Raw genomic sequence first — 26,217 nt, forward strand, 5'->3', positions numbered from 1 at the left:
GCCATTAGGCTCTGCTGCGGGCTTTCCTTAATTCTCTGCTGGCCAGACAAACCTCAATTAAGGCTGAATTTAGTCTCTGGGAGGCATTTTGGTAGTGCTATCAGACTAGGAAATTCAGTCTGTGACGCACAGTTTGGATTGGGAATTTGAATTCAGAGCCCTTTCTTAAAGAGGATTTTCTTTATAATAAAGCAGATATATTGCACCAATATTTGCTAGTGTTTCAACTTTACAAAGAGAATGTGTTTTTCTCATCAAGCCCTTGATCAGCTTGTAGCAAAAGAAACGTTCTGCACATATACTTTCTTGTTTTAGGTATGTTGGTATGCTGTCAGGAGGCAGGATTCAGTTTGCCTATTAAAGAGATTTAAAAAAAGATTAAAAACCATCCAAAAGGAGCAGTGGGGTTGTCAAGAAAAAGCTGAAATCTTACGGAATCGAGGGTAATATTTTTGGTCTTAGAGAAACACAGGATATACTTTTGATAATTTTCTGAATGGCTTTATAAAATCTAATCAGCTTGAAACTATAACTGTCCGTTTGTATCTGCTTGTTTTCATTCAGTTTGTAGTAAAGGGGAAAACAACTGTTTTGAGAGCAAATAGTAATTCTATTTTCAGGCATTCTAACTTTTAAATAGTGAAATGCAGCTATGAATAATTATGGTGACGCACAGACAATGAGATTTAGGTAAGGCTGGACTTTGAGACTTGAGTTTCAAGTAAAGCTAGGGTTTCTAATAGAACTGCATTAAAATACTCTGAATTATCCTTAGGAGATTTCTGCCATTTTAGGCCAAACTCTTCTGATGAGATTATAATTATATTCACAAGGAAAGCTGAACTAGAAAACTGACGGCTTCTGGTTCTCTATCCAGTATAATGATAATAATTAGTTCTCATTTAGTAGTTTTCATCCACAGATCTCAAAGTTTTTTATAATGAAGGTCAATCTCATGGCCTTATTTTACAGAAATGGAAGGACAGAAAAAGGAAGTGAGTACCTAAGATCAATGAGCAGCTTGGTAACAGACCTAGGAACAAACTCAAGTCGTGTAACCCAGGTGCAGGTCTCATGTTCTCCGCATCCATCAAACCAAAGCAGTATTTATATTTTCATCTGTGCATCTGATACCAGCTTCATTATGGCTTGGACTTGTATTTCTAGTAGTGTTTCAGATGGTGGTGATACAAGCCAGGAAGGAAATTCAAAAAACCAAAACAAATATTACCCAGGCTTGGATTTTCCTACCTTGAGGTCTCCTATAAAATTCCTACCTAAATGTCCAGATACATTTGTGTCCCCAAAGCATGAGTAATCCAAGCAGGCATTCAGCTACTACCCTGCTAAGAATGAGAGCAATCCCTACGTAGGATGATGGCTGCATAGAAACCCCTGGAGTTTCATGAGCAGCCCCCGAAGACCTGCTCAGTACCGTGCAAATTCTTCGCTTTGTCTCCAGAGGCATTGAGATATGGTTATTCCTGAATATACGGTACTCTGCTGTATATTGTGTGTCTTTACCCCTTTATAAATCCTTAGCATGACAGATTCCACGTTTCCCCTTGTAAAGTGACTGCTGTGGAGCTGGGAATATTTTGTGCAGCCATTTACATCTCTGTGACCTTCCTGAGAGACACTGACATCTGCTCTGTAACAAAGCTAGCCTGGTTTCTCTTTTATGCCTTTCCTCCTCTGGCTAGCTACCAGCTTTTGTGACTGGGTCACTTTTAAAGGACTTGGTAGTGGTCCGTACAATAACTTGCAGGCTGGATCCAGACCCAATGTGTCCAGTAGGGTCTCTGAGAGGGATGGAACCAAGCTGCTGGAGCCTCCTGACTTGTACCTCTAATCCCAAAACAGTGATTATGGTCTTTGCTGTCTATCTATATAGTTTATGTAGACTGTTTCTATTGGCAGGGAATCACATAATGTACTGGCTCTTCCATAAGAATTTTATTATAATTTTTTGCTTCAAAAAGTTTAAGCCTTCTTTTCCATGTCTCTTGTTGTTACAGAATTTTTTTCCTCAGCAAAGAAAATGTATTAGTGTTTTCCGTGCCCACAAATCACAGGAGGGAGGACGTGCAGTAGACTGGAGTTTTTATTAATCAGTGTTCTGTCTTCTCAGAAGTGGGAAATTGATTTTATTGAAGTGTGACAAATTACAAGTAGTAAATAAATTGATATTTGGGTGAAATACAGGAGACTGTAACAGCCATACTCTGTGTCTGATTAATTATAAAAATACAATATGCTATGCCTGAATAGGGATTTTCACACATCAGTATGTGAGCAGTTCATAAACTTACATAGGCATCATCTTCCCATGTTATATATACAGAATAGAATGGACATAGAATCATTTCAGTTGGAAAAGACCTTTAAGATCACGGAGTCTAACCATAAACCTAACAATGCCGAGTCCACCACTAAGCCATGTCCCTAAGTGCCACATCTACATGTCTTTTAAATACCTCCAGGGATGGTGACTCAGCCACTTCATTGGGCAGCCTGTTCCAGTGCTTGATAACGCTTTTGGTGAAGAAATTTTCCTCTTTTGCCATTCATCTTGGAGAAGACGGTCATACATGAGGTACTAAAAATAGTCAGATTTAAGAGCGCATGCTCCCTAGAGGGGATCAAAGACTGAGATGCTGTTCAGACATGCAAACAACCAGAAATATCAAGAGCAGGAAAGAGTGTGGTTGAACCAGTTAGTGCAGATAAAATCTGCTACTTCTAGCTTCAGCATAATTTGTGAAAGTAATAGTAACAGAGTGCAGAAACCAAGGGAAAGAGACGTGTAAGGCAGTTCCTATGCCTATCCTTACATACATAGGTGCCTAAAGGAGGAAGACAATTTTTCCTGGGCTATTGAGAGATTAAATGCAGAGGATGTTCTTTTAGAAAGTAATTCAGAATCCACAAGTATGGCTTCTGCTCTGAAGCACCTCTAGAGGAGTCTGACACTTCACTGATTATGTAGGAGACTTGGGTAAATTAACTGCGTACCGTAAGCCCCTGAGTTTGGTATTAAATTTAAGCAGTGGTAAAAACCCAGTCCATGTAGGGACACTGCAAAGGCAACTTTCTACCTAGGACAGCAAACCTAATATTGGTAATGTTCTTTCCTTGTATGCCGTCACCTTGGGAAACTTCCATTTTCCTCTCAGACTTCTCTTTCTGTTCTTTATGCGACATTCAGATTTCATGTGCCGAGGCTGAATAGTTTGTCTGAAAGACAAGGAAAGTCAATGGAAGAGAGTACCGTCGATCTGTGCATTGCATTTTTATCCGAAGCTAAGGTCAGACAGACACAAGGACTTTCCGCTTCTATGTTCCTTCCTAGAGATGGGAGGTTATTCCTCTCATCAGGATTGGCTTTTGTAAAAGTCCCTGACAAAATCATAAATGGTGCTGTTTGGTTCAACAAGATCTCTGAAAAATAGAGAAAAGTTCGTAATCAAAAGAGGAGCAATAGTTTTTTGTGCCATGTCTGATTTAATAAGAAAGCAGTATTTACTTGAAAAGGAATACAAGTAAAATCTGTCTTTTTCTTAAAATGGATAAAAAAAATTTAACTCAGGAAGGATTAAAAAATTTTATTTATGGTTTAAAACACTTTTTTCAAATATCATTACTGAAAGTTTTGCATCCAAGGCCTAGCTTCAGAAGATCTGTTGAATTCTCTGTCCCTTGTGTGTGACTTGCAGCGCTATTAACACTTTTCATGTTTCTCTGTTGCACTTGTCTTGATTAATAGAAGACAAGAAGCCGTGTGGGTGACAGCTCTATACCAACAAATCTTTACAGGCAGATGCTATGATTTGATCTTGATATTCACTGTATGTTTCACTTACTGCTGCAACTGAGACTTAAAAATATAAGCAACAGCTTTTTTTTTTTCCTGTATATATCTCCATTAAAAAAGCCTGTTCTGATTTAATGTAATATTAATAGGAAACTATTTTTAACCTAAATGAAGCAGGGGGACGATGACATTAATATGTTTCATGGTGCAAGAAAGGATTTCTTCCTGTTGGCTGACATTCATCACCAGTCCTTGCATAAGCATTTACCATACCTAAATAAAGGGGTAAGAAGAAACTTCATCCTCCTATTAAGTGGTCCTTTATACAGAGAAGATCAAGTTTAGCTGATAATATCATCAGGAAGTATGTGCAATATTTAAAAATCAGGTTGACAATGTAAATACTGCTGCAGAAGTAAAAAATGGCAGTTTGCTTTGGAAATGATGTTACGAGTTCCGGGTTGGTCCTATGACAGAATTAAGGACAGACTCATTGGTCAGAGTTTTTACCACTGTATGATCAGAGTTAGATTTAGGAATTAGGGGAGGGAATCTGAAAAGGAATTTTGTGTGCTACATGCCACAAAACCGTTCTGAAGCCCTGTTGCTAGACCGACTCTTTAAAACGGCCTAGTGAAAGGCCTGTTACTGGACTTTTATGCCTGGACAGAAAATATTACATATTATGTGTTAAGGAACAATTTCACATTAGCCAAAGGATGAAATAGAAATATGTTAATTCTTTTCTGTAATTTTGTTTGATTTGATGTTTAGTTCTTGTGTGAACAAGAATTGTCAGTCTTGGTCGTAAGGTCAGTTGATTAACCAGACCATCTCTGGTCCTACAGTACTCCATAAGACAGAGGAGAGAGAAATAATTTCAGTTAAAATAAAAATTAGAAACACTGAGCAGAGATGCCCTTAGCCAGAAAATGAGGAAATGAACTCCCTTATACTTAGCATGGAATAGCAAAGTTGTAGCGGGTATATTGCCCCAAAACTGAAAAATTTGGAATTGAGCACGGAAACGGATGTTTATGCAGGATGGTAATTCAGTCTTGGAGATGATAACAGAACGAAGACGATTTTTTATTTAGGAATCTGAGCATTATTTTCTTGCGTATGTAAATAAGGGTAAATATGTGGAAAAAAAAATAATTGGACTACCTAAAGGAAAAATCTCAAGGGAAAGAGCACAAGGATAAACAAAGAAATGGTTTAAATATATAAAACAAGACTTGTTCAGCGAACCACTCAAACATTTGTAAAAAGTGAGCAAAGGGGTGGCAAAGACAACTAAAGGGAAATGCATTTTAAAATTCTAGCAAGTAGACTTTAACTTCTAAATATAACTACTGTAATAAATGACTTTGGAAAGTTATACATAGAGACACAAAATATCCTCAACCCTGTGGTTGAGAAATGTCATGAATCTGATGGAAAAATACACTAATACTGTTCGTGAATGCATGTTTTGTGGAGAGAAAATTCCTGTTTCTCTGATACTTGTATTCATAAACAATGAATTCATCCAGACCCTTAAAGCGCACGCAACCTGTATCTTTGTTACTGCTAAACTCTTATAGTGCCAAAGAAAATACACAATACACACATATACAAACCTACTCATTGCACCGTTGTTAAGCTTTACTGTTCTTTTCAGGGTTTTTTTGGTGTGCTTTTTGACTGTGAACATAGTTACACACATAGAATCATAGAATCGCGTAGGTTGGAAGGGACCTTTCAGATCATCGAGTCCAACCATCAACCTGACTCTGACAAAACCACTGCTAAACTGTATCTCTAAGCGCAACGTCTACCCGTCTTTTAAATACCTCCAGGGATGGTGATTCCACCACTGCCCTGGGCAGCCTGGTCCAATGCTTGACAACCCTTTCGGTGAAGAAATTTTTCCTAATATCCATCCTAAACCTTCCCTGGCGCAACTTGAGGCCGTTTCCTCTTGTCCCATCGCCTGTTTCTTGGGAGAAGAGCCCGACCCCCCCTGGCTACCCCCTCCTTTCAGGGAGCTGTAGAGAGCGAGAAGGTCTCCCCTCAGCCTCCTCTTTTCCAGGCTGAACACCCCCAGCTCCCTCAGCCGCTCCTCACAGGACTTGTGCTCCAGACCCCTCACCAGCTCCATTGCCGTTCTCTGGACACGCTCCAGCACCTCCATGTCTTTCTTGTGTTGGACACAGCACTTGAGGTGGGGCCTCACCAGTGCCCAGTACAGGGGCAAAATGTCCTTCTCTAGGCAGAGCTCTCGGTGAGCAGCCTGCTTCCACGTCCCCAGGGCCACCACTGTGTCATCCTGTTATTTCTGGTGCCAGTGATTCCTCTGGACTTGTCTGATGTGGGTCCTCCTACGCTGTGGCTGATAACGAGCCTTTCAGCTGCCTTTAGACAGACCCTTTAAATGTCCCTCTTTGACGTCAGCTCAGCTTTGGGGACTAGTTGGTATTTTTCATGTGACTGATAAGGGGAGGTTTCCTGATACAGCATTTCAAAGGAGCGCGCAAAAGCCGCACAGCATGATTCTCTAGGGGACATCATCTTTGATACTTGAAAGGGACCTTTTCATCTTGGGCTCTGAGAGACTGTGTGCCCAATGTGCTAAGGAGATTTAGAACATCCTTGTTTAGATTTTTGCCTCAGGAGATTACAAGAGATAGTTAAGAATGAACAAAATCCAAGGTAAATTCTAAGTGTTTAATTGTTCATGGAGGAAAAAAATGTTCCCCATGAATTTCAGCCACATGCATGAGATTCCAGGTGCTCAAGGTGTCAAGGGCGTTTAGGGAAAAAAAGGAAAACTATTAATAAGGGGATATTCCGGAATGAAAATATCACACAGCATTTCTTCAGTAATTGGTATTCCTGGTTAGGTCTCTATATTGATACTTGTTATTTGCAAAAAGAATCTGTTACAACTTGTGTGCACATACAAAACAAGGTGTATTGTACTGCATGGACAATTTATATTCAATGCAAAAATAAGAAGGAAGTGGGACGCCTCATACAAAGGCCAGGATACAGATTAGCAGTTCGGTAGGTGTGACCCACATATCGACTGAAAATGAATGTTTAGCCTCCCTTATCACTAGCGTTGATGAGAGCAGTGATAACACTATCATACGAATTACAGTGATGCGCTAGAAATTACAGCTGCTGGTGGGGAAGCAAAGCTTGCTGGTAAGACAAATTTAGGTGATGCAGATCGTTCCCAGAATACTGAAGAAACTGCAGTAACATGGGGTTTGTAGTGAGTTGGTTTTTTGTTTTGTTTTCTTTGGGAAGTTGGGTTTTTTTCCCTGCAACTGGGAAAAAGTCCAGTGGGGGGGGTTGGAACTAGATGATCTTTAAGGTCCCTTCCAACCTAAACCATTCTATAATTCTATGAAAATAGCAAGTGTGGACCTGTTTTGGAATAAATTACAACATTGTTTTATCAAAGGTAGATCATAATGCTCAATATATTTCAATATGATAATTGATTTTTTTAGGAGTAATAAAAGTGAGCTTAATCCACTTAAATTCCAGTAACCGATATACTACAGGAAATTGTTCTTGAATTTGGAAATGATGGCAGTAAACACAAGAATTGTGATCTGGCCAAAGCGCTGACTAAAAATAATATTCAAAAGAAAGTGACAAGGTTGGAGAAATGTTACTAGTGGTGTTTCTCTGGAACCTGTTATATTTAATATATTTACCATTGTGTCGCGGTGAAATTTCTGGATAAGACAAAGTTGGGAAGCACTGCCAATGCTGAGGAAGACTGGGTTGTTGTTCAAAAAGAATCAGACTAACTTTTTTACTCGCTTGCTCGTAAAATGCTGTAAGTAAGTAGTATACTGTACAAAGCCATACGTTTTAGGTTCAATAATAACTTATTCTGTAACCTGGTGGTTTATGAACTGGAAGTAACAGCAGTGGAAGGATGAATACAATTAGACAATGGAATATAAATATGGTAGGAAAGATAATGCAGTCTTGGAAGGTAAGAGGCTTTTAACAGGGAGAAGGAAATATCGTTGCCATCTTACAAGGAGTGTTAACTCCTCCTGAGTTAACTGTCTCCTCCAGTTGTGTTTAGCTATTTTCAGACAAATGAACTTAAACTGTGAGAGGTGCAAAGAAGAGTTACAGGATGAACAAGGGAATGAAGCTCGATCTTTTGAAGGGAAATTAGAAATGCCTCGTATACCCAACCAAATGGAAGTTTCTAGGGCGATGAATCATTCATTAAATATACTGGGAGCAAATATTGATAAATTGATAGGTTTAGTGTACATGACCACTCAGTCTTTCACCTCTCTGCTGAGATCACTAACAAAGCTGCCAGCTGCTGCCCGTTCAGCAGTGGAGCGTTGACCGGTGTTAATTCCAAAAGTCCCCAAAACTTTTGGACGTGACACTGACAAGGGGATTGCCAGTAAGACTATATTGTTATTAGTACCGTAAAAAGTATCCAGCAGCCTTACAAAATGCATACTGTTTTTCACATCTTGGCTGCAGATTACTTACAAAAGAAAGAACTAGTCTTTATTCGAGCTCTTACTGACCTTCCTCCTGTTTGGTCTTCTGAACCCAGCTCTGGGGGTGTCCCTCCCTTCCCCTCGCCTAAGGAGCCAGCTCGCTGCGATGACAGCTCCTCCCGTCTGGTTTTGACTTTCGAGAGCTCCGTAAGTGCGAAGTGTGATGACATCATGCTCCCTAGGGTGTCAGTTATTAGCTGCTAAAAATAGTTACAGGCAAACACAGAACAGAAAAATCAAATGTCTGCTTAAACTGCTAGTGAATGGGAAGGTAAAGAGATAGAGCTCGGCTGAGAGGCTTTTTATTTAAATGCAAGGGCAACAATGTTGGATTGCAACCCTGGCAAACATTGCAGATGATGCTTTAGGACTTGGGAGCTGGGAGAGCCCACAGAGGCAAGTTCATCCCTGGTGCAATTCCAAAACTGTCATGGTAAGTGAGCTTTTTGTGTTTATTTCCCACTGGTTAGGTTATCTGATCTGAGTAATCTGTGTTTTGCAGTTCTTAATGTAAGTGTAGCTATGGGATTCACAGCACGAGAATGATGTCAGTGTTACTGCCAGTATAATCACTGTTCTATTCAAAAATAAAACACAAAGCAATATTCATATTGTAAAATGAAGCGTTCAAAGGTTAAGAAATAATGTACAGTAAAAAAGCATAGGCAGGCGTAAATGGTGCCTCCAGTCTCCACGTCCAGGAAAGTGTCCTGCTCAGCATGGGTATGTTTTGGGGCTATTTGGTGCAAGTTCTTTTGACACCACCTATGACCTCTAGGCCTCGATTACAAACCTATGAGCTAAGACAGGCTTGAAGACAGAGGTCACATTTTCAGGCTTGAACTTAATTCCAGTTTTGTAATGTAGACTCCTGTTTAATGTTCCTGTGGTACCAGCAAGGTGTTTCAGATATTAAGCTGCTCCAAATTAGAGATGATCTAATAAAGAAAACACATAGAAATACAGAAACAGTATAACCTGGAAGTTAAGATTAACATAGGACTGGGTGTCTCACAACCTTTGAAAATCTCATCCTAGGCTTTTTATACTAGTTAGGCCATGGACAGAAATATTCAACTAGGCTTATTGTTAGAAGATTTTCTAACCTGAGCTACTCATAACTGTCTTTTGTACAATTCTTAACTTACTGTTATGGGCAGGCAGGGGTAGGAATACGAAGCGGTGATTCTTCCAGACAAAGGCCAAAGGTTCTCATTCCAAGTTACGAATGCTCACCCATGGGCCTGAAACTCCCTTGGCCAAGGTATAATCTATTTCTCACCCATTTGGGTCACCTACGACAGCTTCACGGTGAGTCAAAACCAGCAGAAATGACTTGTAAATGGCACCGGTCCCCTTCTCAGGGAGAACAACCTCTTCTCCCTCCAACTCTTGCACCCTGGCTCCAAACTGCCTGGTCCCCTGTTTGCCAGACCAAACGCAAGCTAAAAACACAAATCTGCTGATCCTCCCGAGCCTGACTCACGTCTCTGTCAGCCCCTTGCAGCAGCCTTCCCCAGAGGGAAGGAAGAGCTTGATGGATATTGTACTGCAGGTTATCAGAGTGTGTGCTAATGAAGCCACAGATCCATTACAGTATTTATCCATTTTGCAAGATCAAATTACAGGAACTTTGTGAAGTATAAAATAGTTTGATTTTACCCTGTGTTCATCCTGTAAAAGATGATGTCTCTAAAAAAATATTCCCATCCTATCATTATTTGCTTGTGCTGATTCATCTGTGTTCAAGATTGTTTAGAGCCAGGATTTGATTCTGCCTTGTTGCTGATAATGTTTTTTGTAAATCTGTTTAATAATTCTCATGGATAAAGCTGAAGAATCCCTGGGTCTTTTGCTTGCGGGGTGTGACATGTAAAGTAGAAGTTTTTCTTGCAGATCAGAAGGCAGGGGACTGACGTAGGAATTATTGTGTGAAATTACATTGTCTCTGTTGTGTAGGAATTCAGATAGTGATTGTGATAGTCCCTTTTGTCCTTTGAAAATGAGAATTTATGACTCAAAAGGTGCTCCTCTGTCAGTCACAAAATTTTTACTGTTATACTGAATCTTATTGTTAATGGTATAATATCTTGTGCTTTTAGTTGCAAGTGTGGTGTTTTGAATGCAAACTGATTTACAGTCATTTTCTTCAGTCTGCAAAACAGGCACCAAAAAAAAAAAAAGACAGAAGAAATTCAATATTCAGTGGTGGTGGCTGGAGGGACAAAATATAGTATAATTAAAAAAACCCTTATTGAAGAATTGTTCCTCTTTGCATGGGTTTGTGAGATTTATTTTCTTTAGGAAAAGGACTATTTTTAGGCGACTCCTTAAAATTGCCTGAAAGAGTAGCATCTGAAAGAGAATGATAATAAGAAATAGAAATACAAGGAAGTTTTTACAACATAAAATGCATACAGTTTTTAGCAGGTGGCCAACTTGTTGTTTTGAAAGATTTCCTGCTGCATTAAATTTTCCTTGCTGTATCCCCCCAGAAGGCTGATCGTTGCTGTCTCCTGCAGACAATGCAGCAGCGCCCTTATTTTGTACTAGCGAATGATTTTTCCATTCACAAGCTGTTTCAGTATTCCGGAGCATCTCACTGCTCTAGCATGCATTTCTCTGAATTTAAAGTAATTTATTCATAAAAAGATTATTCTCTCTTGGTTTGGGGGATACTGTCAGGGCTAAAGGCACGTGCAGTAGCACAAAACTGGGATCTTCTGGCAGACTTTCAGTCTGCTTAACACTTTCACTGATGGCCTTGGCACTTATTATAATGCCAATAGAATAAAATATCCTCTACAAAATACAATTTCCTGTTGGAATGCTGTCGAAGTAGTGCTGATGAGGCATACACTTATTGCGTCATCTGTAGGTGATGGCACTGTCTTGCATGTTCTGTTTTCAAGGTTAAACAAAGAAGTGTAAAAAATACTCTCAGCAAGAGGCAGAACTACCTGAGCCTCAGGCCTGACTTTAGCTGAGCATTCAAACCCCTGTGCTGTGCTTTTTGGGTGCAGACCGACCTGCTGTGGATGGAAATTATCTCCGTTTAAATAGAAGCAACGTAGAAAACTGAACTGTGTAAATGATTGTGAATGGATCTGCCTGATTTTTGTAGAAAAACTAAGGATGGTGGACCTAAAAAATCAATAAAATTAGAGTAAAAGTCTTTGTAAAACAACTGTGGAAGTATATTTATCACTTTTACATATCCCAAGCTAGATCACACTGAAACAATGGACAGTGCAACAAAATACATGCCTGGAATGTATTTAGATCCCATAGCAGGAAGCTGAGTCCAGATGGAGTCAGAGTGGCAGTGAGGCATGTGTCTCTCTTAGCGTGGGTCATTAAACATTAGCGTAGCTAGATAAGAAACGTGGTATTTCACATGCACAGTACATTGAGGGTTTGTCTACATAAAACTACACACATGTAATCCGAATTAACTTTGAGAAGTTAAAGGATCTGATGTAGGAACTACTTAGGGAATACCATTGACTCTGTTGCTGGAAAATGTCAGACTAAAAGATGAGAATAATCTCCCTGGCTGGAAAATACACGAGTCTATCGCAATAGCTCTGTCCTGTATGCGCACAGCAGACAGAGAGCAAGAGAAGGTTTTCATTCTGCTGCATAAGAAGATATTAACGGCACTGTCTCACCAACAATTTTCACAAAATTAGATAGTTAGATCGTGTCAAATGTTGGCTTATCACCAAGACTACTCGCCATAAAATTTCTGACATCAGAAGAGGGACATCTACATTAAAGTGAAATCTGAAGACTGTCAAATATGTAAGTTTGTGAGATGGAGTACTTATCCACAGAAATAGTGCTGTCAGCAGCGCTGCTTGTTTGAATTAAAGCTGCAGATTGGATCTAGCTGTTGATGCTGATCTCAACTTTTATGTAGGACATAAATTGAATACATTACATTTTCTAACACGCCGGGCCAGCATTCTCTGACGCAGATACCAAAGTAAATGGGAGCAGGGGTGTTTTCCAGCCTGAGGTGTCAGGCCATTAGAAATTTCAGGTGCCTAAATGTAAATGTAGTATAGATATCCAAGTTGAAAGATGTCTCAAAAATATATCCAAACATCTATATTATTTTGACAACACTCTGGAATCAGCTCTTACTTCTGACAGTGTGCCAGCCCAGCGAAGGAGTCTTTTGATGTATTTCAAGAAATGTGTAACTTCAGTGTCCTGTAAGCGCATCCGCAACCACCAGCCTCTCAGGAAAAAAGCTTGAGAAGGCTGGCTTTTGTTTTTTAATCGTTAACTTTGCACTGTTGTGCCTTCCTTCCTCTCTCAGCTTCCTTTTTGTGAAGATGAAACCTAGTGATGCAGTGTTTGCCTATAGGCGTCCTTTTTCCTGTGAACATAGAGAACCCTGAAGAATAAATAAACTTTTTAAGTTGCTGATCCTGCACGTTTGCAAATTCATTGGGAGATTTGGCTCACATGTAAGGACACAAGGATCCAGCTCCTAGGGAATAAACGTCAAAGAACATGAAAAGAAAAGCCTTAGTAGGCACTGGGACTATAAGAACAAAGAGTGCTTCCAAACTGCAGTAGTGAAAACCGCTGGGAAATGTGGAATAGTCTGACAGAAGCAATAAGAATGATGGTTCTGAGTCAGGCACTGAATCAGAAAAAAAAAAAAGGGAAAAAAAAAAAAAGAGGCTTGATCCAAGTGAATTAAAGCCACTTATATTCCTGGAAATGAATTATTTCCTCTTTATCAAAAAGGAAAAAAAGACAAAGAGGTTAAGAATGTAATTACATGTTGCAGAAAGAATTATATGGCAATTTCGGTCTGCCAGGCTTATGCTCAGGGTACTAACCAAAACTCGGACACACTGACAGAGTTGCTGGAGGGAGTCTCAGCAGCGCTGCCTGCGCTGCCTATTTACTTTTCAGTACTTCCTCTTGGAGGCTTTCTCTTAGTCTATGTTCTCAGCAGGCTTTTAGAGGAAGCTCTGGGTATTATTTTGTGTCCAGAATAAACAGAAAGCGCAGTACTGTCTTCTCTGCTTAAGCTCTCTCCTTCCCTTGTGAATTTACAAATACTGTAGAAAAACGAAACCATCACAGAAATAGTGTTTTCTTAAATGATCACTCAAAACTAGTGCTGAGGACTTGGTTCCTTGCTTTGTCAATGAGTTTGAGCGTTACCAGGTACATAATTTACTATTTATGTCGTGAAGGCCTTCAAGGAAGTGCTGGAGCCTCTCTCCCTCCTTTCCTATCTTAGGCGGAGAATATTTTCATTCCATTCATCTCTCCTTAGATGCAGAGTGTCTGAAAACTGTTGCAGAGTATCTGTTCTCAATGCACGCTGATGTTTTGCCACTCATATGTCACGAGGGAGCAAACTCCCACTGGTATGAACAATACGACCATGAAAGAAGGTGCCCAGGAACTGCATAGAGGGCATATGGTTCTGCGCACTGTGTTTCGGTGCCTTGCTCATCAGTTGCACAACACTGCTAAATTTGTTGCCTTGCGTTTACAGAGGAAATTAAATCAAGGTTGTAAAACAGAAAATTGTATTCATATGCTTTGTAGATTGATGATGACAGACATAACCGTAAAATGCTAAAAAAGAGATCAGCTGCAATTAGTCTATAGAGAACCTAATCACCAATATGAATTTGACAACCAAGATTTCAAATAGTTAACTTCATTCTGTCCAATGTACTCACTAAGAATGTCTTTTTGTGTTGATTTTGTTGATGGATGGAAGTTGGTTGCAAAGAATTATATTAAGATTCAGTTATTCCTAAAACTGTATCATTTAATAACAAAAATCCATTTGCTTATGAATACATTGCTGCACTGAACACACCCAGACTCCGATCCTCCAGTCGTTGAAGAGGGCCGCTGTCATTCTTAATTAGCTGAAGAGTACAAAAGGACTGGGGCAATTTCCTACAGATGTTTTTTCTGGCTCTCCTGGTGCGATGCCCTGAAGTAGATGAGTCCCTGCTCCTGTATCGCAGAGACTACTGGGTTAAATCAACCAGGATATAATTAAGATTACAAAAACAACCCTAAAAGTTTTATGGGGTTGCAAGCAGCATTATCTCTCATTATCCCAAAGTAAGTTTATTTCTTGCTACTTCCCTTGAGAGAAGAGTTAAAAATTGCTCTGTTATGGGATGAGGACTGCCCAATAAATAGCCAGCAGGAGCGATCTGAGCGCTAGCATGGCCAGCTGGAGCCCAGCCCGCGTGACTGGGACTGGTGATCCCCTGAAACAGAGCTCTGCAGAAGGCATTACCCGCCAGGTGCCACCAAGAGAAGGCAGTGCCAGAGTCCAAGATGGAGCAAGGTGAACGGGAATGAAAGAAAAACAGGAAGGGGAACAGTGGGAAAAGGAATTAATCTTTATTTTGTGTGCTGGAAAGATCAAACCGCATTGCAGAGTTGCAGTGTTTTGAAGTACATTTTGTCTTAGGACCTGGCTGTCCTTATGCCAATTTAAGCCATCAGTTTAATACACAGTGATGCAAAGAAGCATCAGCCTCTTGCTTGTCTACTCTTACAGACAAGCATTCACGTTGGATGCTTGCTTTTTAGCACAGTAGTCAACCAACAATGCCAAAACACCCTTTGTTTTGCTGTGTCAAGGGAACCAGCTCTCACTGTAGCCATGTCACTAAATCACATTACAGTCCTTGGGCTAATGACATTTGTATAGATCTCCAGCTCTCTACCCTTTGTCACCGATCAGGGCAGTCTGAAGATAATCATGCAGGGACATTATCCCATTTGATGTTCTACCTTAGCTAATCATTTCTACAATGCACACATAAGCCAGTGTATCCTGATTTCTCCAGTTCCTTTTACTATCTGTATTTTTCTTTCTTTTAGCAGAAATAATTGAGAGATCAATGAGGTTATTGTGCCAGGTCTATTGCTCAACTCCCCGGTTTCCTGTTGCGGTGGATCTAGCAGGTAACTTGAAGAAATCCAAAGAACAGCCAGATCTCTTCTCGTGTTTGCTCTGAGAGGCCTACCCGGTCCGTGCAACAGGGAGAGTTGAACACGATTTAGCCTTAAAAGATTAATTATCTTTTTATTACAGTATTCCTCATCCTAGTGGAGACAATGCTAGGGTTCATATTAGCACTACTGGGTGCTTTTGTTTTCTTTTTCTGTTTTAGTAACGCAAGCAAAAGCTTCCCCATTACAGGTGCTTGAAACTGCCATGAATTTAATGAAGTGAATGGAATTGTTTAGGATTTTGATCAACGTAGCTGCAGAATTTGACCAGCCATCTTATAACAGTTGTATTTATTTTAAGGTTCAAAATGTTACATTGATAATTTAAACAATTGTAGGGAATATCGTGTTGTATTGACCTTGATAATGTTATTATAAATAGTAAATACAACATTTCTTTGCTGAAATGGAAAGATGAGATGCTCAGTCACTTAGAGCTTCATATGGTAATCGTCAGGAAAACAGCTCCTTTTTTAAATGTAACTGTCAAACTGACAGGTTGCAAAAGAAACAGATTCCCAGCTATTCAGTAGTTATAAAAGATCAAGATGATCCAGTTTAATCAGACCATCGAAGAGGGAGACTTGAATTTGTTGAATTCAGATAATTTTTTTTCTGCTTGCTCACTTAGGCTGGTCCTAACCCCAGGTTCATAAGAAATTCCTAATAAACTTCTGAGCTGTTACTCATTCCAAGGTGGCACTGAACACCAAATAGCTGTCAATTATAAGGTGGCAGAGACTTGAATAAAAATGCAGCTGCCTTTTTTGAGAAATGCTTTGGGTTGATTACAACCGCTTTGACATAAGGTGCAATTTTTTGCAAGTGCAGATAGCAACTGATTCTGGCAATTTTCTTGGGAATTTTTCCAGGGGTATGTGATGTGAGCAAATGTCTCTGAAAATAAGCTGTGGATGCACTACGAGGATTGTTCAGAAGTCTTTTCTGAAAAAAGACACCTCTGTGTCTGCTCTAGTTTAGATAAGATTGTATGACTTTATCGATTCCTAACCCTCTGTCCCTGCCTGTCGCTCAGCCTCCACCACTCCAAACCAGCCTTTTCTTCTCCGGAGTTGTGGTTTTGGGTTTTTTTCACACACTTGTTAATGTATTTGCCGAGATACTCGGTCCTTCTTTGCAAAGGTGCTGCTGCTCTGCTGATTGCCATTCAGCATGGGCAGGCAGAGCAGTCCAAGGAAAGAAGCAAGAAGCCAGAAAGGAACAAAAACCTTCAATTTTTTGAGTTCTAACTCCGAATGTCTTTGAATCAGCAGCTCTGGGCCCTTCCCAGCTCTTGAAGGAATGCCAGTTCAGTACAGTGAGTGAATAAGGTGTGTGCGGGGGCGACTGCTTCTCTGTCAGTTGTGAGAAGCTTTATTTTAAAAAGTGCCTATTTTTTTTGCCAGCATTACAGAGGTTTGAATGGTTCGGAGGAGCTGGTAATGGTTTAGGGAGGCTTTCTTGTTTATGGCCTGTTGCCCAGTCGAATCCAGCCCAGGTCATTAGTGACTAGAAACTGTTACCATGTTAACACAGCCTGATGGATGATGTGAACTGTGTCCGAGTCTGGTTTCTAGCAGAAAAGGCATCACAGAAACTGGTATTGCCATTGTCCCTAAGTGACTCTCTGGTGAGCGGAGGGGGCCGGAGCTGAGCAGGGGCATGGAGCCACCTTCCTCCGCTGCCGCACATCCTTCCCCGCTGTAAAGAGAGAGCAGCAGCCTGCGAAGCTGCTAAACTGATGCTTTCCTCAGCGTCGAAGTGACAGGCAGAAAAAAGAGGCAAGCAAAAGGAACGAAAATTAAGGAACACCTTGGCTAAGAAGCACCGATACCTTCCGGTAAAAGCTACGTGGAAGAGCATGAATGGTTTCATTCAGAGTTTTGGACCAAAGCCCTGTGTGTATGAGGAAAATCATTAACACACCATTAGCAGTCATGCGTTAAAATGGAAATTACTTCTTTATTGTAATCTCTAATTTTATTTTATAATGTTTTTACTGCTTCTTTTTTGCATTTTGCTTATTTGGACCCTCATACTGGTCATTTTCACTTTGCTTATATTTAACTTCACTCCTTTGTTTGCCTGTTTGTTCTTCCATCTGAAAAGCTTTCCCGTTGGGTAACTCGCTCGGCAGCAAGGGTAGAAGGGAGGCAGGTGGGCAGACAATCTGAATTCTGATTTTGGCTCTGCCACTGGTTGCTTGGCAAGCTGTTGACACCGCACTGTGCCTTACTTTCCCACTGAAAGAGACTCATAGTTGAAGAACAGCTAAAAATCTTTGACAAAAAAGAACTGTGCATCTACTAGTGCTATTTACTGAAGGAAAACACAACTGAAACCGAGCATTTTATTCCACATGCTCCTTAAAGTGCATATGAGTTGTTTAAGCCCAGTGAGCCTCTGTTCTTCACTTTCCTTTCCTGATTTAGGTCTAGATGTTGAGTCATCACCGATGTGCATATCCAAACCACTATAGACATCTTAGTCTTCAAGTAAAAAATCCAAAACGTTCTAGATTCTTCAGCCTGTTTAGCAGATGTGATATGCAAGTAGCAAATCCTAGTGAAACCCAGCTCTAGTAGAGCTCTGGACTGGCACTGCAGGGAGTAGGTGTTGCTCTCTCCCTAAACATCAATGTTCTCTCTATTCCCTCCCTCCTGATTTAATTTGGATAAAGTGGCCACCAACAGGGCACAGTAGTTTTAGGGCACAGTTGCTGTATAATTTTATATTATTTACAGTCTTTTAAAACTGTTGCGGATAACAATAGAAATAGTGTTGTTTCTCTACCTAGGCCATGGTGCCATTTCCAGTATCATTAATTCGCTATACTGAAACCCTTTTCCCTCGGGAATGGCTGGGGTCGCAGCAACGATGCTGATGCAGATGCAGGTTAAGTGCCAGTAGCAGCATTATGCTGAAAAGCTTACTAAAAATGGTCTCTCTCTGTAGACCTGGAAACCCAGCCTCTTGTATCAGATTTCCTCATTCATCACCCGAAAACTCTTCAGGTACCAACAATTCTGTAAGGTAAATGGCAAAAGTTAAAAACTGCAAGCTTGAGTAATACTCCTGACAGCTCTGTGTAAGCTCAAAGTTCAGAGGAATGTGAAATATATCTGTAATTTGTTTAATATGCAATGGTTGAATGTACTGAAAAGTTCTTGCTGCAAAAAAATATTTCTTTCCTAGAGGTTAACTTAGGTTCCAAAACTGAAGAATAAATAGCCTTTGCCATCCTTACTGTAAAGCAACTGCAACTCACTGAGTTAAATCCTTAGTTCATTTTCTGATCTTCACCAAAGCGTTTGCCAGCGTGACACCTGACAGCTTGGTATTCTGCAATTAGCAATTAGCAACGTCGAACCGTGTTCAGTGGGACAGTATTGTATCTATATGCGGTGGGGGCTGGCTGTGTAAACGCCTTCATTAGCTGGTGGCACTATGTGAATACATATACTAAAAAATACTACACTTACTATTTTCTAAGATACAGGGTAGCAGTGGGGTATAAGAATCTTCTGTTAAAAATGTGAAAAGTAGTTAGATTTTGTTGTAATTGGAAACTAGCTTATATTTGTAAGAATTTCTAAAGCTAATAATGGACACGATCATGCTCTCTCAGTTGGCTTCCTGTCTTGTTCTGTAAAAGGGCCAAACAGTCTCTGAACAGGCTGAACAAAATAATATTTCTTTAATACGTCTGTCTTCCTAATTCCACACACTTTTACTACCCATGCCAGTTACTGAATGCTTTGTTAAGCTCCTTTTATGACTATTCATCTTTTCTCCTTTGTCTCCACTTGTTCCACTTTATACCTGGACCACAACATTAATGTACATTACGCTCTTCATTTGTTGAAGAAGTAACCGAAAACTCACAAAAAGTGACCATTTGCAGGTCTGTGTGCAGCTAACTACTCCTTATACGCACTGTACAATTCTCGGGGTTTAGCATTAGGTTAGGTATATGGTAAAATAATTGTAATTTCCAAAGCAGGATCTAGAAAATACCATTCATGATAATTAGGGGAAGAGCTATTTGGCTGAAGAGGGTTGGGAGATTTTTCAAACTGAGAGTTAAAAAGGGATCTTCATTGTTCCTGCCCCTCCCATCTGCTGGTCTCTGCAGCTGAAAATGGGGCAGAAAGCCAACACCATGACATTTGAGCAGACAGCAGTTTATGGAAGTGTCTATTACAATTCCACACCCACACCCGTGGTGGGAAGGAGCTTCTCCCTGGCCATTTCAAGCAAAGCTGCTGCCAGAGAGTTCCAGCTGATGTGAGGCTTCATCCCCTGAGTCTGGGGTTTGTAGGCAGACTCTTACATTTTTCTATGGAGGTTTTAAATACAGATTCCCCGTCCTCTGCTTGCCTACTCCTCTTCCTCTCCAGAAGAAATCAAACGAATTTCCAAAACACGCTGTAGAGTTTTCTCAGCCCTCGTGTGCCGTTATTACAAGTGGGTTGGACTGTGGCAGCAGAGAACGTGCAGAAGCACGGTGGTTAATACGAGCATTGTCTTTCACCTCACTTAGGGATCTTCAGCATTGGTGAAATACCTTGCAAATTACAGTAGGCATGAGAAACCCGCTACTGATCTCTCACCGTTGCAACTGGTCTTAGAAGGGAACAGTATAGATCAAATGGCTTTTTCAGCTCGGGTGATTTTTGTCGCTCTTTTATGATGAGGACTTTCAGTGGTTCCATGAGCATCCTTCGTCATTTTGTCTGAAAGAAATATTAATATATATTATTCATAAATCCATGCATACATATAGGCCATAGATAAACCATCTCTGCATATGTATCCACTCCCCTTTCTTCTATTTAAATAGTGTTCGGTGACTGTTCAGTTCTCTTTAAAGGATGAGTCACCTGGCTCACTCCGGAGTCGGGAATCTAGACTCAAAACTGGAGCTGCACAACGAGCCAACTGTGTCACTTCATCAGTTGTTTTACTGGACCTCAAAAAGGAAATGCACTCTGTGACATCCACTGTTTCTTCAGTCTCTTAAATAACAAGAAAAATATTATTACTGTTTCTCCTTACATTCTCTTTCCTTGAATGACATATTAGCGAATAAGTGTGTGGATACAAAAGGAACTGAATTATGCTGGATTGGCAGCCCTAGAAAGTGAAGTTCACCGTTTCTTGGTAGCACAAGGACACGAGTGAAACACAGCAAGGATGCTCTCCTCCTCCTGCCCAAGTACACAGTGATCCCAAGACCAGAGCCAGGGGAGTGCAGCCAGAGCAGTCGCCATATGTGTTCTTTCTTGGACTTCTCGAGAGACACGTGCACCATGTGAACTAAGCTGCCGCCCTAGATGCATCTCACTGGTGTGCAGGGACATCGTCGCTCCTTGGTGCTGCGAAAGGTCACCCACATGTAACAGAACCACTGACAGAAGGACAGAAGATGACCTGCTTCAGTCGTGCTTCAGTCGTGCAGCTCAGCAAGTGGAGGGTCCTTGAAACGGATGAATGTTAGACTTCAGTAAGAATAAAACCTGGAGATTGAAGGTAAAGCAGTAAAAAATTCGTTTTCATATTTAGGAATATGAGGAAGGGATATCTGAAGGTGGATGTGTTTTCCTGTCATGTGTATAGAATATAAAGATAATATGTGTGATCCTGCTTAACAACGTAATTAAACTACATCGGTAAATTAAGTAAACTTTTAAGTCTCTGGCTTTTCATAAGGCTTGACTGAAAAATGACATGAGATTGCTCGCTTACAAGTAAGGAGTTAATCACCATTTTAATTCCTAGATCTGAAGAGAAAGATGGAAATGTAAGTGGGAAAAGATGTAGATGAGCCTGTCTCACCTGAATAGCTGTGTGGATTGCAGCCGCAGAAGTGCTGTCACATGTAAACAAAGACCAAGGACAAAGCAAAAGAAAAGCATATGTACTGCGGGAACGGCCCGGTTTAACCAGTGAAAACAACAATGATGAAAGGAAACTAGCGTCACCATTATAGAGATGTCAAGAAAGTCGATTGCCACATCGATAAATTAATTCCGAAGTCTGAATGAGCAATTTATTTTTTCTTTTGTTTTCTTAAAGTCAGTGAAAGGGGCGGTGTGATTCAGCCACGCCAGCAGAGGGGATTCCCTCTGGATCTTTGTCTCTCACTTATCTGGGTTTGGTGGTTTTTTTTGCTTTAACTTGGCTGCTGAACAAACACGATTACTTCATGTATATCCTGAAGTGTTTTGGGAAGGAATTAGATAATGGGCTGATGAAATGTGGGGGCTTTCTGGATCATGGAAAGTACCAGGCTGACAGTGAACTCTGCGTTTCTCTGGAACCAAGAAAAGCCATGCAGAGACTTTAGCGGTATTTTTAGCCGTGTAGATTATACGTGTGCCTGTCCATCTTTATGCCTTTTGGTCTCAGGCCCTGCCAGGACCTGGGGAGTTTTTTAGAAAATGTCTCATTGCTTCCGAGTACCCGTTCACTGTCCTAACACGCGGCGTTTCACAAAATTTCCTTCAAAAGGGTGTTTTGGGTGCTGCTGGAAGGATCTTGGCTGAGGTTTTCAGTTAGAGCTGAATCAGCACAATCTCCAAACAGGTTCCCTTCCGCTGGAGACCTCTCCCTTTGGAGATGTTTCAGCCTCATCGGGCAGGAATCCAAGTGCTGGGGGCCTCCAGTAGCGTTTAATCTGTCAGAAACCGAAGTTGCTGCGTTGGCTGTAGTAACTCATAATTCAAAGAGAACCTGTTAGAGAAACTGATCTAGATATTGATTTTAAAACTCATCTGGCACTGTATCCCAACATTTCTCTTTTCCTGCAGAACGAATTGATTCCTTCTATAAATTCTAAAATAATACAAAGCATATTGCTGAACTGGCATAAGACTGGCTCCATTAGGGGTGGCTCTGATTTTGCAGACTCGGGTTTGGCATATGAAACCAGTGATCAGGAGCAGAACTGGTTGTACAATAGTGCCAGCAGAAGGACCGAGGATTTCTGTTTCATTGGGAATTCGGAACTTCTGCGTATAATAAATGACTAAACAGACTGCACAATAGGTGAGATGAGTTTTATAAGGAGAGGCAAATCCTTTTATTTTGTATCAATTAGTCTAAGAAAAGATATTTTTCCTTGCAAACTTGGCTTTGCTGTTAGCCTTGGACCAGCACTGCTGCAGCAACGCCGCTGCTGCGAGCTGCGCTCCCCTGCTGAGAACCCTGTCCTGCTCGCCTCATTTTCCCAGTCTGCAACTAAAGAAACTTCCCCGTCTCCCAAATGACTCATGAGGATAAATGATGTAATTTTTTATAAAATGTTTTAATTTGCTCCACTGGAAGGACAAAGACCGATAATTTCATAATATGTAACTACCTAAATACCATCTGAACTTTTCTGGGGCTTTGCTTGCTGCCTGCCATTTTCCAGAGCTGTTTCAGAACAGAAGATGAGAAACGATGTGCTCATTCTGGGACCGTATCTTGTCACTACTCGGACATGTGAAGATTAAATTAAGAAAAAATTTAATTAAGAAAAATTAAAAAAAAAGGGAGCAAGCATAGTTTAAGGGACAACTATCCTTGTGCCAATTTCTCCCTTCTATAAAAAGTTACGCAACTTAGACAGTGATACAGCGACTCTGAGAAAAGCTTTTTTCCTCCTCAATATGGTGCCACAAAATCCACCCCATACCTTGTTGATTTTTGCTATGTGATCACTTGTTAAATGCAAAGTAAACATATCACTGACTGACATCTGTCCCCTGGATAAACGGAGCACAGATGGATTGCCGTGCAGGAAAGCACAACGTAGACTTTGCAACCAGGACACAGCTATTAAAATAATGGGTTTGAGTCAGTAAAGGGAAGTGCATGAATGTTTTTTAAAACTGATTTAAGGTAAGCAATGAGCTGTTTCATTACAGTACAGACTGTATGTTCCAGTACGTACTACCATTAACACTGAGCCATTTATCAGTAACATGCTAATAGGTCCAAGATGGCTTTTACCCATGGTAGTTATGATACTCGTGCAAAATATTTTACGAAAACCTTGAGCCTTTGTGGTGGTGATGGTGTGTCAGATCCATGCCGGGAAGATGGGGGATGCCAGTGTCCCATCTTTAGTGTCAGAGCCCTGACCTGGGCTGCCCTGTGCCAAGGCAGCGACTTCCCCGGAGGTGTCCCTGCGGCGTCGGGGTCGGTGGAGCAGGCAGGGCTCGGGGAAGGTGTGGCCGGAGCATCCCGCGAATTAGCTCTTCCATGTATTCCCAGGTCGCACACTGGCTGTGATTGTAGTTTGGCGATTTGATGGCGATTTGAGCATTGGCCCTGGAAGGGCAGGCAGCTCCGCGCCAAGACTGATGCGGTCAGACTCTGGTTGCCTTTCTGCTTTCTGCATGTTGGGATAGGGATGGGTGCGCCATGGAGGGATGCGGGATTGCAGCTTTGCGAGGAAGAATTGCGTATCTGTTCACACTCATCACTTCTACTTCATTACTGACCTGCAGAGTTCCGGGAATTGCTACTAATGACAGAGAATCCCCGCAGCTGGCTGGGCGCTGAGGGCGAGATGGGACTGTTGTTGCTCAGACCCGCTGCCCATGGGGAGGTTATTGAAAATGCCTCGTTTGGGGCCTCACCCGGAGCCCGACGCCCCCGACCCGGGCCAGGCCCTCGCCCTCCTCCCTGGGGGGCTCCACAGGACCGGGGCACGGCGGCCCTTGAGTTCCGGGGGTGGCCGAGGAGCAGCCCGGTGCTCGGGTGCCAGGAACGGGGCCTGCGGGCGGTGCCGGCCCTCGGGGGAACGGCTTCTCCCCCGGGTGCCCGTCGCCGCTGGGCCCCGGGCCCTCACACCGGGCTCCCCCGCACCCAACGCGGGCGGAGGGGGCCCGGCCCCGCCCCGGCACCTCCGCGGGCGCTGTCTCTTTAAGCGCTCTGACGTCAGCGCTGCGCAGCCATGGCAACGGCCCGTCACGTTGGCTGGGTCCATGCGGGAGGGGGAGGAGCTCCTCCCGCCGCGACCGAGCGCCATGGAGGCGGCGGCGGCTCGGTGACCCCCGCGCGGACCCTCACCCGGCGGCGGCTAGCCGGCAGGTACTGCCCGCCGGGGCCGCGGCAGGGCGGAGGTGCCGGTGGAGCCTGGCCCCGACGGCGGGGGGTGGGTGGGCGTGAAGCCCGGGCGGCTCTGCCCGTCCCCCGGGGCTCGGCGGGGCCGCCCGAGGGCGGCGGCTGGTCCCGTGGGGCGGCCGGCGGGCCCCTTCCCCGGCACCGGGGAGCCTCGGCCGGGCGGGGCGCGGCGGCGCGGCCGAGCTGCGGAGGCGGGGGAAGCGCGGGCCTCACTTCCTGGTCCGGCGGCGGCGCCGGCCACCCCCGCCGGGGCGGAGGAGGGGGGCTGCGGGCGGGCGGCGGCCGCTCGGAAGGTTCCAGCGCGCTTCCCGCCCGCGGCGGCGCTGCCCGGGCTCGGCCCCGCCGCCCCTCAGCGCCGGGCGGGCGCGGGGCTCCCCGGCATCCCCACCGCCGCGCCCCGGCGGGGCCCGCTGGCCCCGCCCCGCCCCTCGCGGGCGGCCACATCCATCCCGCGGGGCGGGGGGAGCATGGGCGGCACCACCGCGCTGCAGCGGTGGGGGGAGTGGGCGGCGCTCGACGGGGAGCGCCCAGCCGCAGCGGGGGTGAGCGCTGAGGCGGCCGCGGGCGTCGCCGCCAGCAGCGGCCCGAGCCCGGCCGGTACCAGCACCGCCGCCGCCGCCGCCGCAGGTAAAGCCCCCGCCACCGGAGCTTCGCTTCCCGCCGGGGCTCCGGCCGCGGGCGGGGGGCCCGCCGGGGCGCCGCCCTGAGGCGGCGGGCGGCTGAGGGGCGCGGTCCCGCCGCGGGGCTGCGGCAACCGGGAGCGGCCCGGCCCGGCGGCGGTGGGCGGGCGGGCGGGCGGCATCACTGGCTTCCCGTCCGGTCCGGTTCCGCGCCCGCCCCGCCGCCCCCTCGCCGCGAGCACACCGCCGCACCCAGCCCCGGCGGGGAAGGGTGGTGGCGGGGCAGGGCTGGGCCGCCGCGGCCTCGGGGGGGGCTCCCGGTAGTGGTGGGGAGGGAGGACGGGCTCTTCCCCTCGGTTGCGGTCGCTTGTGGGGGGGCGGGGATCGGCGGCACCGAGACGCCCCCCGCCCTCGGGTCCGTCTGGGTTCAGCCGAAGGGAGCCCGCCGGGCCTCCAGCCCCGCCGCTGCCGGCTGAGAGCGGCCGTGGGCGGCAGAGAGACCGTCCGGCGGTCGCGGTGCCCCTTCTGGCCGGGGGTGGCTAAGGGACGGCCCCGGCGCTGGAAGTAACGGGGTTGGGGCTGCGGGTGGGACGCGGACCTGTGCGCGGGGCGTTGGGAGCGCTCCCGCCGGCCCAGCCGCTCGGGTGTGGAGGCTGCACTGCTGGCAGCAACAGGCAGCGTCCAGGTGTATGGAATACGTAGGGAAACTCTCCTCCCGTCTGTTGTATTTCTCTCCCTATCGAGAACTCTTTTGGGTTTCGGTGTGCCCTGAATTCGTCTTGTGGTAAGGGCTTACGTGCATCGCCTGAGTGGGGTGACGGGTAGGTGCGGAGGTGCTCCCTGTCTTCACGAAAAGTGCAAAGTCATTAGATGCTTTTTGTGTCACACTTCGTAGGTATTGCTGGTTTCCGCATCCAGATTTCTTTTGCAAAATCTGCTTGCTTTTTCAAAATTTTTATTTGCACTTATTGCTGAGGTTACCGGCTTTTTCAATTTTTGATTTGGAAATTGTGAAAAGCATCCAGATTGCTTATATCTAGTAGACAACAAGTTTAGTTTATTCTGTAATACTATCTGGGCTACTGTAAAATAAGCCTCTGATCTG

At 43.8% G+C, this 26,217-nt stretch overlaps 1 protein-coding gene across 6 annotated transcripts in view; it reads left to right on the plus strand.

Moving 5' to 3' along the window:
• Window positions 1-26,217, plus strand: part of GNB4 (G protein subunit beta 4) — a 71,610-nt gene that overhangs the window by 18,831 nt on the left and 26,562 nt on the right. The window contains exon 1 of one of the 6 annotated variants that reach the window (XM_074590360.1): window positions 8,484-8,785. The exons of 2 other annotated variants lie outside the window; for them this stretch is intronic. The gene's annotated coding sequence lies outside the window, so the exon portion shown is untranslated. Of the gene's footprint in view, window positions 1-8,483; window positions 8,786-24,322; window positions 24,460-24,987; window positions 25,120-26,217 lie in introns of those variants that run through there. 3 more of the 6 variants (XM_074590357.1, XM_074590365.1, XM_074590358.1) reach the window with 3 other exon arrangements.

Source organism: Larus michahellis, chromosome 6, assembly GCF_964199755.1.
Source record: "Larus michahellis chromosome 6, bLarMic1.1, whole genome shotgun sequence".
Lineage (NCBI taxonomy): Eukaryota > Metazoa > Chordata > Aves > Charadriiformes > Laridae > Larus > Larus michahellis.